Source organism: Tupaia chinensis, unplaced genomic scaffold (genome assembly GCF_000334495.1).
Source record: "Tupaia chinensis unplaced genomic scaffold, TupChi_1.0 Scaffold144180_1, whole genome shotgun sequence".
Lineage (NCBI taxonomy): Eukaryota > Metazoa > Chordata > Mammalia > Scandentia > Tupaiidae > Tupaia > Tupaia belangeri.
This window is the reverse complement of record NW_006204037.1, coordinates 117,931-132,856: the sequence shown is the minus strand read 5'-3', so window position 1 is coordinate 132,856 and position 14,926 is coordinate 117,931. Positions and strand designations below refer to the sequence as shown.

Below are 14,926 nucleotides of genomic sequence, written 5' to 3'. Positions count from 1 at the left end.
TGTTATTGTTGCACCACTGAGCTGGTCCAAAGGCTCTGAGGTTAGTCCTAACTCAATCTGAATTCCTACTTAAAATATATATATGTGACCTTAATCTCTTTAAACCTAAGATTTCTTATATGACCTAATTCATGGCGTTGCACTAAGGATATGTATGATTAAATGTAAAATAAACAGAACTAAGTAACTAGTACAGTCTTTGGCACAGAGTAAATAGACAATAAATGACATCTACATTATTAAGTTGTTGCCGCTTTGGGGTGCTTTGTAATAATCCATATTCCACATTAGAATTAGATGTACACAAAGGCAAAAACTGCCATGCAGATCACTCTAGCTCAATAAAGACAACTGCTGCACTTCCGTCATTTTTTAACAATGCAAATAATAATTTAGTCTTTGCACTTCAAAGCTCTAGATGTAAACATAGGAGAGAAATGGCAAGATAAACAAGAAGGAGGAGATCTAGTTTACTTTCCTTTATTGGAAAAAAAAAAAAAACAGTCCCAGTGGGTTTCTAGTAACCATGAGAATGATGAAAAACCTTCTCAGAAAAAATAAAGACTTTCAAATGTATTCTTGAGATACTTTTTATTAGAGTTCATTTGTTTAATATAAGAGATGCTCAGAAATAGCCCCTGCCTAAGTTTGCACATTAATATATATTTATATATATATATTTCCTGTTTAACATAATAATCCTATTGTCTTGAGTTTAGGTGACCACAGTGGGAATTGTTCAATTTCTTCCTTGCTCCTCTCCAGCATCCCAAAATTAGTCTCAGAAGCTTCTAAAATATTTGTTAAAGCAACCATTGAGGGCCTTTTAGCTGGGGAGCTGCATAACATGAAAATCCTAGCTTTTGGTAGAGCTCATGCTTCTAAAGAGAGTTCCAGCCTTGAACACAGAAACCTGCGGTCTCAGTGATAAGAACAAAGAGTACAGAATAAACGGCCTCCCTTTTAGAAGAGGAGAGGACGTTTTTCTCCCCTTAAGGTACAGAGAACAGGACTGAGCTGCTTAGAATGGGCAATGAATGAGACAAGGACGTGAAAATCTATAGACTTCCTTCTTCAAGAGTATAAAAATAAATAAAGACGCTAAAAACACCAACTTATCAGAGACATGCCACATTTTCAGAGATAAGTGGAAAAGAATGGGGTGTTCAGAAGTTATTATGAATAACTTTAAGTTGAAAACAAAAAAATGGGATTACAAGGTGAATTATTTTTTTTTCTGCCATGACTTGAAGCAGTGGTTTTCAACAGGGATGATTTTGTCCCTGAGAGGATTTTTGATAATGCCTGGAGACAATTTTAGTTGTCTCAGCTTGGGGTGGATAGGTATCATGGCATCTTCAGCAGAAGCTAGGGATGGTGCTAAACATCCCACAAATGCTAGATTATCAACACGTGTGGGTGAAAGTAAGAAATGTAGTCTGGTACTGTAGCAAAAACAGGAAAAAATGTTTATTTTCTTTAAATTAATTCTATTTTAAGTACCAAACAAGGTCATTTAGAATAACTAAATAAATATTTAATTGACTTTTATTCTTGTTATCACAAAAAAATACTCTAGGATTATTAAAGATATCTGTATTGCCCTTTTTCTGTGAGGGTAAAATAGGTTTCCTTTATATTTTGGCTCTTCTCCTTTAAAGTGTTCTGACAATCGATTTTTCTAGCGCCTTTGGGGAAACATTCTACTTTAGGAAATACTTTTTGAAATAAACTTAGTTGAAATTTACCTTGGAGACTACCCCTTCCTTGTGGTGTAGTAGTAACTTTAACTTTTTTCTTTTTCCCCAAGCTGGAGAGAGATAGACAAAGGCAGTAGGAGGGAAAGTGAGAAATCACCTTCCTGGGCGGATGGCCACACTGCAATCTCTTCTCCTACATTATTCTCCTGGGATCTTGGACACATACACACATGTACCCAGTGTGATTTTTCAAGCTGCCAGGTCCAGAACTCGAACCTCGATCAGCCATGTGATAGTCCAGCACCTTAACCACCATGCCAGGTGGCTGGTGCAGGCCCACAACTTTTATGTTTTAATACTTGAATAGCACTGCCACTTTTCACATTCAAATGGGTAGGAAAACTCCTACCCAACCAATCTGTACCTTTTTATATCGTTGTGTGTTTTGCACTGTGGACTCCATGTCTTACTGAAGCATTTGAACGTGGGAGGGGCAAGGCACAGGAGAAAACTTAAAACTTGTTAACTGTCAAAGATATTGAATTAGTAAGGTTCATGAATTATATATAAGATGTAAATCCTTTCAGTTCTGTTTGCATTGCAGTGGTCGTTGAATTGCAAGGAGGCTGAAAAAAAGGGTTCGTAGACATAGAATAACAAATGGAAGATAAATCATAATAGGTTTTAAGAATGGTTGGGACCAGCAGTTTGCGTAATGGCTATGTCGCTGGACTCCGATGTAGTCGATCGTGGTTCGCGTCCCGGACCCGGTGGCTTAAAACTCACGCTGGGCACGTGTGTGTGCGTGCGTGCCCAAGATCCTGAGAGGAGAATGGAGGAGAAGGGATTGCGGTGTGGCCATCCCCCCAGGGGTTGATTTCTTGCTTTCTGTCTCTCTGTCTCTCTCTGTCTGTCTGGCAAACGCAAGCACCCTATAACAAAAAGCTCTTAAAAAAAGAAAAAAAAAAAGAATGGTAGGGCTATTTCAAAGAGTAATTATGATTTCAACTGAATTGTCCTACTTTGAATATAGTATTACAAAAATTAACATCTATTTAAAATTGTGAACTTGAAATTACTCACAAATTTTCAGTTTATTTGGTTAAGATCCCTTCTGAGAAAGTTCTCATCCAGGTAATATGTTGTCTATTCCCCAATTTAGAGAAAGATGTATATACTAATTCTTTTCATCTAGGCTCTAATATAAAGCAAATTAGTTGGTTGGCTATTTTTTAGCTGTCTAGAAAGTGACAAGTTGATCACATAAAAACTAAAATGATAAATCCAAATTGGCTACATTTATATTGTTACTGAGTGAAAGCAATTAGCTCTAACTTTACAATGGAGTACAAGACTGACAAAGACCGTGAAAAGCCCCACCCATGCTGTCCAAGTGGTCTGGATCTATTTTCCTTCCTTTTTTTTTTTTTTTTCATTCTACCCATCACCCTTTTATTGTGAGTTTGAAAGATCGTACTTACTTTCTTGAAAGACTTCAAGTCCTGCCTGGGATTCATTTTCTGGTCAATATAGGCAGTTGAGAATGCCATTTCAAAAGCACTGAGAATGCTCAGTGTTTCTCATTCTTTTCACTGACCTTTAAAGAATAATCACAAACTTGACATTCCCTAGAAAGCTTATGCTATACCATGATTTACTCTTTTATTTGACAAACATATGCAGAAAATCTAATCTTGGTGAGTGACTTAGCGCTCACTTACAAGAGCTTTTTCTTGGACTTTTTTTTTTTTTTTTGGAGAGGTTTTTGCTATAGGGTGTGTGCGCTCGTCAGACAGACAGAGACATAGAGACAGAAAGCGAGAAATCACTTCCCAGGGGGATGGCCACGCCACAATCCCTTCTCCTCCATTCTCCTCCCGGGATCTTGAGCATGCACGCACACACACCCTGCATGAGTTTTAAGCCACTGGGTCCAGGACTTGAACCGTGGTCGACTACATAGGAGTCCAGGGACATAGCCATAACACTAACTGCTGGTCTCTTCTTGGGCTTTTTGTAATTGAAAGGAATACTCAGTAGTGTCAATTCTAGAATACATGACAGAAATAGATTCTTTGGTTAAGTAAGCATGAACTTCTGGCACACCTCTAGACTAGACATGGGAACCTAATAAAGGATCATTTCATGAGTTAGCACATTTTCCACATATTCTGTGTATAGAAGTAGAAACTTGGCCTAAATGAATTAGGAATGACAAGTACAAATTACCATGAAGGAAGGGAATGTGTGTTTATATATGTGTGTGTGTGTATAAAAGTAATATATTGGGAACCAGCAGTTAGTGTAATGGCTATGTCGCTGGACTCCCACGTAGTCGACCGTGGTTATCTGATTTCTAGTGGATAAAATAGACAAAAAATAAAAAACATATTTCAGATAGCAACAGACCATTTTTTTTTAAGACCAATTTTTGCTATAGGGCACATGTGTTCACTGGAGACACAGAGAGACAGAGACAGAAAGTAGAAATCACCCCCTGGGGGGTAGCCAGGCCACAATACCCACAATACCATCTCCATTCTTCTTTCAGATTTGGAACATGTATGTACACATGCCCAGCATGAGTTTGAAGCTGACAGGTCCAGGACTCTAACCACAGTCGGCCATGTGGAGTCCAGCCACATAACCATTACACCATCTGCTGGTCCCCCAGAGGGTGAATGTTTAATTCTATGTTATAACATTGAGAAGGTAATTTGAGTGGGTGACATGGACAATTGCACTGCTGAAGTGAATCTGGACCCAAATGGAAGCGCCTGGGGTTCAGTTCCTTGATTGACCTACACATGCTACATTTCTGTCTGTGATCCCGTCTGGCTAGCAAAGCCACGGGAAGGGGGAGAAATCATGGTGTGAGATCTATGGAGGGTACTTGTGTGTGTGTGTGTGTGTCTCATACAAGAAATAAACTTAAAAAGTTAATTTGATTGTCTGCATGAATAGGACAAGAAAAGATATATAGAGCTAAAAACTGCTTCTCTGGACCACATGCTTTCCAAATGATAGAAATGTAGTAATACAGGTCAATAGGCACTCATCTACTTCCCCTCCTCTCACATTTCCTTTTGTGGGGAGGCTCTGAAGGACAGAAGAAATCAAAATTGGACAGATGAGGGAACCAGCAGTTAGCGTAATGGCTATGTCACTGGACTCCCACGTAGTCGACCGCGGTTCGCGTCCCGGACCCGGTGGCTTAAAAAACTCACGCCGGGCGCGTGTGCGTGCGTGCCCAAGATCCCGGGAGGAGAATGGAGGAGAAGGGATTGCGGCGTGACCATCCCCCCCTGGGGGGTGATTTCTCGCTTTCTGTCTCTATGTCTCTCTCTGTCTGTCTGGCAAGCACACGTGCCCTATAGTGAAAAAAAAAAACCTCTCAAAAAAAAAAAATTGGACAGATGAAATGAAAAGAAGGGAAAATAAAAGAAGGCCAGCTGGTCTGTGGGCTGATCTAACTACCCATGGTTCCCGAAGAGCCAGCTATGTTAATATGTGACATCCATAAATGGTGCTATGAAGCATAGAGGGAAACGTGTTCTTTTAAAAAAAACACAGTAGGGGCTGTGTCATCAAATGGAATTATTTCTGATAGCTAAGACGTTGTTGACTAGGGAGACACCGAATGTCAGATGAGTGACAGCCCTGACTGAGAGGAACGTGAGTCCTGCTCCAAAGCTGCGAATCCCACAGCAGTCTAACCTCCAGTATTTCTCCCTCTCCCCTCTTCTTGCCTTTCACCAGCTCAGTCCCAAATCCTTTGGTACTCAAACCCACACATATAGCTGTAAACCTGTTCAACTGTGTTTTTTTCTTCTCCTTATGCTGACATTAGCTTGTTTTCTCCCAGTTCTGGGTTTCATTTACATGTTTTATTGAATAAAACATGAGCAAAGTAAAACTGATTTACCTGTGGGTTATGTAAAATGAAGCAAATTGGAAATCAATGAGCCAGAAATATTTAGAAATGAAATCATCTTAAGGGCTAGATTTGTAACACACTATTCAGAAACTTTGAGTGTATCACAAAATTGGGGGTCACAACACAGATTAAATATTTTTCCAGAAATCAGAATGCTTTGATGGACTTTATGGATGATTTGGTCCAGTTGTTCTCAGTCTTTCAGGGTCAAAGATCCTTGGGAACCTCAAGAAAGACAAGGACATTCTTTTTTAAGAGGATTTTGCCTTAGGACACATGTGCTTGTGGGGAGGGGAGACAGAAATACAGAGACAGAGACAGTGATAAGAAAAGTAAGAACTCAACCACCAGGGGGATGGCCACTTCCCAATCCTCCATTCTTTCGGGATCTTAGGCATGCACATGTATATGCTCAGCCTGAGTTTCAGCCCTCAGGTCTGGGACTCGAACCACTGTCAGCCATGCGGGGGTCCAGCAACGTAACTACTATACCATCTGCTCACCCAAGGGCATGCTATTTTTTAAATTATTTTGCTAAAGAGCACCTGCACTCACTGGAGAGAGGACCCCTTTACTTCTCCACTCCCTGATTAATTTGTGAAAGACTAGGTCAATTCTAAGTTTGAGGAAAGTTTATAACATGACCAGGCCTCCTGACCCCCAGTCCAACTACTTTCTATCATGCCATAAGCTCTATACAGTGCTCTGAGATAAGGAAGATGGATCATTTTTCCCCTTATGGTTTTTATTCTTTTTTTAAAGACTCATTTTATTTAATTTTATTATTGCCTTTTTTTTTTTTAATTTGACCAAAGAGAGACAGACAGACAGAAAAGGTGAGAAAGCAAGCCACCAGAGTCAAGACTTGAACCATGGTTGGTCATGTGGGAGTCCACCACATTCTTAATGGGATTAAATAACATAACCCCCAAATATATTCTTTTTGGAAACTCACAATGACCTTATTTGGGAAAAGGGTTTTAGTAGGTGTAATTGGTTAAATTACAGTCATGTCATTGTGAATTAGGGTGAACTCTAAATCCAGTGATTGGTATTCTTAAGAAAAAGCCATGTAAAGATGCAGACACACACAGGAAAGAAGGCCATCTGATGTCTGTCACTGTGAACTGGCATGATATTTATAGATTGGAGAGGAAGAGATTGGAATGATACAGCTGCAAGCCGTGGAACACTGAGGCTCCTTGGCAACCACCAGAAACCCAGACAGATGCACAGGAAAGATTCTTCCTAAGAATATCCAGAAGGGACAAACTCTGTTCACTCTTTGATTTTGGACTTCTGGCCTCCAGAACTGTGAGAAAATAATTTTCTATTGTTTTGAGCAGTTCAGTTGTTAGTAATTTATTATGACAGCCCCAGGAAATTAATACAGTGGTTTACTGCTATTTGTTTATAGATTTTATTAATATTGTTTTTAAAAGCCTTCACATGCTATTCCCATCACTGACCCACTTGGTCTCTTTCCATTTCCTTTTCAGAAGAGCTGACCTAGGTATTAATACCAAACATACCAAAGCCCTTCCATGTTCTTCTACATTTTCTTCATGAGTAGTGATGAGTTATGCTGAGAAAAATTCTTGAACCTACATTTGTACATTGCCCTTGTTGCTTTTCAAAAATGCACCATGCTTCCCATGCTGGGAAGGGGTAGTTTAAAAACCCAGTGAAGACTTGAAAAGAAGTTCCATTTAAAGTATCTAGTAAAATGGAAGTTTGCTTCATGCAAACAATGCAGAAATCTTGGAAGATAATGCTGTTGACTTCCCGTATTTTTCGACTCAGGAAGATAAGTCGGGCTTTAACAAGGATGAGCTATCTGAAAACAACTGCCCATAGAGGCTTTCCGCAATACTGTAAGAAAAGTGAACTGGCTTAAATCAAACTTTCCAGTTATTTACAAAGTACACTTACCAGCAATTGTGAACTGCCCAAGTTCCTAGAACCCTAGATTGACCTTTTCATGGAGATAATGTTTTAATACTTCTATGAGAGTATTTTCAGAAATTTATCAACTTGCCCTCAGCAAATTGTGTGCTTGAGGAGATGGGCTACTTGGGCTTTGAGAAATTTTCAGTGCCAAGTCATTGTGAGAATCAGTCTGGATACATGGTCTGAAATAGTATTTCCAGTTCTGCCTATTTTAATTTCCAAGAACTACTTAGAAATACACCCTTGAGTTTATTAGGAAGGAGTGATTCTTTAATACCTTTGGGACTTGTGCCTTACCTTTAGTCCTCACATTGAGCTAGCTTTGAGTTTTGGAGTCCTTTCTGATTTCCTGATAGATTTGCTGCAAATACTGGTCATTCTGGGCTTCTATTTCTTCACTAGCAAAATGGGAAAAAATAATACATCAATGATTTGTGAACATGGGAGTATACCCATTGGGTTTTTTAAGCCCCCTACAAATTGATAGGACAAAAAGAGAAAAAGACTTGGCCCTTTGAAAGAGCATTCCATCTCCTTAAAGGGATATAAACCGATGAGTTTAATGAAAAGGTTATAAAAAGAGTTGGAGTTGTCATATATGGACCTAAGAAAATAACACAGGAATCTGGGGGAACTGCATTGAAAACTCAACTGTGCCTTGCTTAGTCCTGTAGGAAAGGTGGTGAGGAAATGCAGTTCAACCCAAAGTAGTTTAACACATACAATGCCAGGTGGAGAAGGTCACAGGCAGTAAAATTAGAAGAATGAGTAGGTGACTTTTGGGGAAATATATATATATAAAAGCATAAATCTAAGAAAAACATGGAACAGAGAAAAGGCTCTGAAATGAATGACAGATTATCAGCCCAAAAGCTAAGCTTGTTAGGTCTCAGCAGGTGTCTTGAATGTTCAGTGATGACAGTCTTGAGGACAGATGTACGTCAGGCTGGAGAGTGGAGACAGTAAGATGGGATTTCTTCAAGGCAGACCATGGTTTAAATCTCATGTTTGTGGTCCATTAACTGCAATCACAGGCAAGTTACTTTGTTTTTCTGAGTCTGGTTTATAAAATGCCAGATGATAACTGTCTTTCAGGACTGTTGTATTTTAGATAATATGTGCATCTAGGTCCTAAGCAGACTGTAATGAGTAAGGGTTATTAATTGGCCTACTGAGGAACTAAAGAGAGGGATAATTAGGAAAAGGTAAGTTCTATTTTACCTCCAGCTCGGACCTCCAAGGGATCAGGTGATAAGAATGGTACTAAGTCAAACTGAAGGCCCCTGGGTCACCGTACTTACATGAATCCTTTCCAGTATCTAGCTGCTTCCTGCAATAGTCTCACATCTATTAAAACTGTGTTGTTTAATACAGTAGGACATGTAGTTATTTCAATTTAAACTAAAATTAAATTACACTTCTTTAGTTTCAGTAGCTGTGTTTCAATACTCAATAGTCTCATGTTCAGCTGTCTATTTACACATTTAATCACTGCATAGTGGACACATGCCTAGTGACTACCATATTGGATAGTACACAAATACACGCATATATAGCTAAATAGATTATGTATATATACATATATCCATGTGTGTATGTGCGTTTCTGTCACCGTAGGAAGTTCTATTACCTGCACATATTTGACTATAGTGGATTATGTGGTGAAAGGTATAACCCCAGGAGTCAGGAATATGGGAGAAGAGTAGGGAGATAAGCTGAAATAGGAAGATAAGGCTTCTGCTGAGGGAAGCTCCACTCTTTTATTAAAGAGTGTGTGTGCGTGCGTGTGTGTGGGGGGTAGTTGGCAGGTAGCATGGTGGTTAAGGGCACTGTACTCCCACATGGTCAACCATGGTTCAAACCGATGAGTTTAATGAAAAGGTTATAAAAAGAGTTGGAGTTGTCATATATGGACCTAAGAAAATAACACAGGAATCTGGGGGAACTGCATTGAAAACTCAACTGTGCCTTGCTTAGTCCTGTAGGAAAGGTGGTGAGGAAATGCAGTTCAACCCAAAGTAGTTTAACACATACAATGCCAGGTGGAGAAGGTCACAGGCAGTAAAATTAGAAGAATGAGTAGGTGACTTTTGGGGAAATATATATATATAAAAGCATAAATCTAAGAAAAACATGGAACAGAGAAAAGGCTCTGAAATGAATGACAGATTATCAGCCCAAAAGCTAAGCTTGTTAGGTCTCAGCAGGTGTCTTGAATGTTCAGTGATGACAGTCTTGAGGACAGATGTACGTCAGGCTGGAGAGTGGAGACAGTAAGATGGGATTTCTTCAAGGCAGACCATGGTTTAAATCTCATGTTTGTGGTCCATTAACTGCAATCACAGGCAAGTTACTTTGTTTTTCTGAGTCTGGTTTATAAAATGCCAGATGATAACTGTCTTTCAGGACTGTTGTATTTTAGATAATATGTGCATCTAGGTCCTAAGCAGACTGTAATGAGTAAGGGTTATTAATTGGCCTACTGAGGAACTAAAGAGAGGGATAATTAGGAAAAGGTAAGTTCTATTTTACCTCCAGCTCGGACCTCCAAGGGATCAGGTGATAAGAATGGTACTAAGTCAAACTGAAGGCCCCTGGGTCACCGTACTTACATGAATCCTTTCCAGTATCTAGCTGCTTCCTGCAATAGTCTCACATCTATTAAAACTGTGTTGTTTAATACAGTAGGACATGTAGTTATTTCAATTTAAACTAAAATTAAATTACACTTCTTTAGTTTCAGTAGCTGTGTTTCAATACTCAATAGTCTCATGTTCAGCTGTCTATTTACACATTTAATCACTGCATAGTGGACACATGCCTAGTGACTACCATATTGGATAGTACACAAATACACGCATATATAGCTAAATAGATTATGTATATATACATATATCCATGTGTGTATGTGCGTTTCTGTCACCGTAGGAAGTTCTATTACCTGCACATATTTGACTATAGTGGATTATGTGGTGAAAGGTATAACCCCAGGAGTCAGGAATATGGGAGAAGAGTAGGGAGATAAGCTGAAATAGGAAGATAAGGCTTCTGCTGAGGGAAGCTCCACTCTTTTATTAAAGAGTGTGTGTGCGTGCGTGTGTGTGGGGGGTAGTTGGCAGGTAGCATGGTGGTTAAGGGCACTGTACTCCCACATGGTCAACCATGGTTCAAGTCCCAGACCTGACAGCTTGCTTTCTCACCGCCCCCTCCCTCCCCAGCCCACTCTGTCCCTCTCTGGTCAAATTAAAATAAAAAAGTTAAATAAAAAATAGTATTTAAAAAAAAGAGTAGGATAATGACATTAAAAAATGACCCTCAAGATCAATGAACTGGATAAATCTTAAATTGCAATGTCCAAGGCCTATTGGTGGAAGGATTCTGGCCACATCTAGGAATGTACTTTGGTCTCTGATGCTGAAACAGCCTATTATGGGGAGATTAATATAGAGAGCTGTTTACCTAGGGTGACTAAAATAGTGACACTGAGAACTGCACAAAAGTCAAACAGATATAATCATAGCAAATAGACTTTCTTAGACCTTCTTAAGTAGATTATATAATTCATAGAGATTTAAAAAAAGAAAATAAAAGAGTGAGGTTTTGGTGTGAAGCTGAAGTCCTGAGAAGACGAGTAGGCACATTTCCTATAGGGAGTTCACCTAGTGTCCACAAGCAGTGATTAAATATATGAATAGATGGACTGAAAATCTCAGAATCCTGAAGATGAGGCAACCAGGGTAGCACCGCTGTACCTGAAGGACCAATACAATGTACAGCATCTCTGTGGAGGCAGCACTGCAGGTCTGAGGCTAGTTGTCACTGGGGTCCTACCTAACATCTGTGAGCACTGACCATATGCTGAGTCCTGGGCTAGGAACCTGAATATTCCTCACCACACCAAATCCCCACCATGTCAAAGTATTACTAGCCCATTTTATGTAATATAAAACTGAACCTAGAAAAGGAAGACACCTTTTGAGTTACAATGCAGATGCCTATTGTCTTTGTAGTTGAAAATGCCCATATGAGATAAAGGCCAATAATGGACCGACAATAAAAGGAAACTGGGATGAGAAACATGTATATTCCTTCTGTCCTCTCTGCCTGCCCCACCTATTTATGCAAAAAACTACAACTAAAAAAATAATAGTAATGAAGGATAAAGAAGAGGGCATGAGAGTTTTCCTTCTAATACTTGATGGAGACTCTTAGAGCTGATCTGATAGCTCTAAACAGTTCCAGGCATCTTGAAGTCATATAAGCTGAACGTAAAAGTCAGATGAGATCCCCAAATAGAACATTCCCTGAAGCCATTACCTTCCGCAGTGATTTCTTTGAAAATTTGTTCCCTTAGAGGTGAGGTCTGATGCCTTGACAGACAGTTTTAACTGAATATTATAGGTGATTCTTTTCTCTAAGCAAAATCTCTGTCAACAATGTATACTTAACATTTTATAAACATTCTATCACCATCTTCCAAAGTATACAGAATTGAACCTATGTAGTTGAATCCACATGTTCTGGCTCATTAACTAACTTTTGAATCTTATAATTTTTATATATGATCATACATGCTTATAAATGATTTTTTTTTTTGAGAGGAGAGCTGATCTGATAGCTCTAAACAGTTCCAGGCATCTTGAAGTCATATAAGCTGAACGTAAAAGTCAGATGAGATCCCCAAATAGAACATTCCCTGAAGCCATTACCTTCCGCAGTGATTTCTTTGAAAATTTGTTCCCTTAGAGGTGAGGTCTGATGCCTTGACAGACAGTTTTAACTGAATATTATAGGTGATTCTTTTCTCTAAGCAAAATCTCTGTCAACAATGTATACTTAACATTTTATAAACATTCTATCACCATCTTCCAAAGTATACAGAATTGAACCTATGTAGTTGAATCCACATGTTCTGGCTCATTAACTAACTTTTGAATCTTATAATTTTTATATATGATCATACATGCTTATAAATGATTTTTTTTTTTGAGAGGTTTTTGCTATAGAGCATGTGCGCTCGCCAGGCAGACAGAAAGAGACAGAGAGACAGAAAGCGAGCAATCACCCCCCAAGGGGGGATGGCCACGCCACAATCCCTTCTCCTCCATTCTCCTCTCGGTATCTTGGGCATGCAAGCACACACGCCTGGCGTGAGTTTTAAGCCACCGGGTCTGGGATTCGAACCACGGTAGACTACGTGGGAGTCCAGCGACATAGCCATTATGCTAACTGCTGGTCCCAGCTTATAAATAATATTTTAATGGTACTCCTGAGATGGAACTTGAATCTTGACCAAGTATTATAGCTAGAACATCAGGGAGAGGGATGAACACAATCAGAGATTTTATTCTACATCCCTGTACGAGGACTTCTGTTAAGCAAAGAATGTGAGGCTGAGAAAAGCATATGAGAGGTCAGAGAAGTCATGGGGTCAAAGACAAGGTAGAATTAGTAAAGTTCTACAAACAGTAGTTGTAAGTTTTGGACATGAGAACCTAGGCTCGTCTAATGTGGAACCTTTTATCTACTTCCTTATGCCTCTGAAATGTGTGAAGAAGAAAATAGTAACCGAATGGACTATGCAAAAAGAAGGCCTAAACATGTGGATACCTACTTAGAGGAAAAATGTTTTTAAAACAACATTATAATTTCTTTTTGAGATTTAAAAATGACAATAGTTTCACAGAATAGAAATAAGCATAACCTAACCAATGGAGTATAAAATGACATGACTCCTTCTCCTTCCCTCTTCAGCAATATGTTTTAACTCCATTTTAATTTTTTTCTAAGTACATTAGTTTGCTAGGGGCGCCATAAAAGGAAACCACAGAATGTGTGATTTAAGAACAGAAATTTATTTTCTCCAGACAGTTCTGCAGACTGTAAGTGTAAGATCAAGCTGTTAGGATTCTCCTGAGACTTCTCTTCTTGACCTGTAGGCCCTACCTTCTGGCCACATCCTCACGTGGCCTTTTTTCTATGCATGTTGTCTCACTCTCTCTTTTCTTGTAAGGATACCAGTCATTGCATTAGGGCTCACTCATGTGATCTCTTTAACCTTAATTACCAATTTAATGACCCTGTTTCCAAATATGGCAACATGCTGTGCTCCTGAAAGTTAAGGACTTCAACCTATGAATCTTATAGAAACACAACTCACCCCATAACAATAGGGTAGACAAGTTCTTGTCTTCATAAATTCTTTTTTCCTCCAATCCCTCACGTATGTAATCATAAACCAAGTCTCTCTCAATGTGTATCAAGTCAAATTTGAGATCCCAAGAGCTTAGACTTTAATAAAAACTGTGGGTTAACTGACTATGCATGTAGCTCATTTTATTTCAGTAAGATTTCCGTCCGGGAACTCAATATTGTTATCAAACTAGTGCGAGTGGTGCATCAACATGCCAGCTGGACACTGTCATTTGTTCATAGTGGTACTGATCAATAAATCCAGAAATATACAATCAGTACAAAAAGCATTGAGCCGTGAACTTACCATGACAAAGACTGCACTTTTTCAAGCTCTCTACCAACCAGAGCTGCTCATAATAGACTCTTTCAGCAGAGATGATAGCAGGCCATGTGAACAGAGGTATCAGGCAAAAAGTCGAGCTAATGCAATTGGGTCAATATTGTGGGCACCATTAAGTCTAATAGATGCAATAAAAGAGGATATAATGTGAATAAAGTAATTAGGATCAGTGTAGACGGAATTCTCAAGAATGAGATTTCCATGACATGCCATGGAGAGCCTCACTACCTACTATGATGGCACTATCAGAATGTTCCAGGGTGATAGTGACAGAGATGATGGAGATATATTGCTTAGAAACATGAAGGGTCTGAGGAAATAGGCCCTTCCAACTTAGATTTCTTGCCAAAATCAATACATATCCCATAAGCATGGATGTAAAATGAGAACTACTCCCTTAACCAAAGCTATGGAAAACTAAGATGCACAAAGATCTATATAGTGGTCAATATGACTTTAAGTCTGTTCTGGAACCAGGCCAGTGCTTTCCTTTTCAGTAATGTGCTCATGCTTACAGACAACTGCAGCATCTTTCTTGTAAGGGAGGATCAGTCCAGGGTGCAGAAATTGTTAGTGGATACCAGGGTAAACATATCACTTCCAGTTAGTTCCACGTCTCACACATTGTAGTTCTGCAAGTGTTAGGAATCATAGAGAAGTTGAATATGTGATCTTCTTTCCCATCATCTTATTTCTGGGCACTTGGACTACAGACTGAGTATCTCAGACAACTGAGTTCTCAGCAGTGATTATAAATCTAATTACCAGCTAGACCACCATGGACAAAAAACTATTCACGTATGG

General features: G+C 39.2%; 1 long non-coding RNA gene across 3 annotated transcripts in view; it reads right to left on the bottom strand.

The window, feature by feature from the left end:
• Positions 1–14,283, bottom strand: part of LOC102486024 (uncharacterized) — a 49,118-nt gene extending 34,835 nt beyond the window's left edge. For 2 of the 3 annotated variants that reach the window (XR_337075.1, XR_337074.1), the window contains exons 1-2: positions 14,087–14,283; positions 7,885–7,985 (exon numbers count right to left, since the gene is read on the bottom strand). This is a non-coding gene — a long non-coding RNA (uncharacterized LOC102486024). Of the gene's footprint in view, positions 1–7,448; positions 7,510–7,884; positions 7,986–14,086 lie in introns of those variants that run through there. The other variant, XR_001369590.1, reaches the window with a different exon arrangement.
• Between the last annotated feature and the right edge of the window lie 643 nt (positions 14,284–14,926).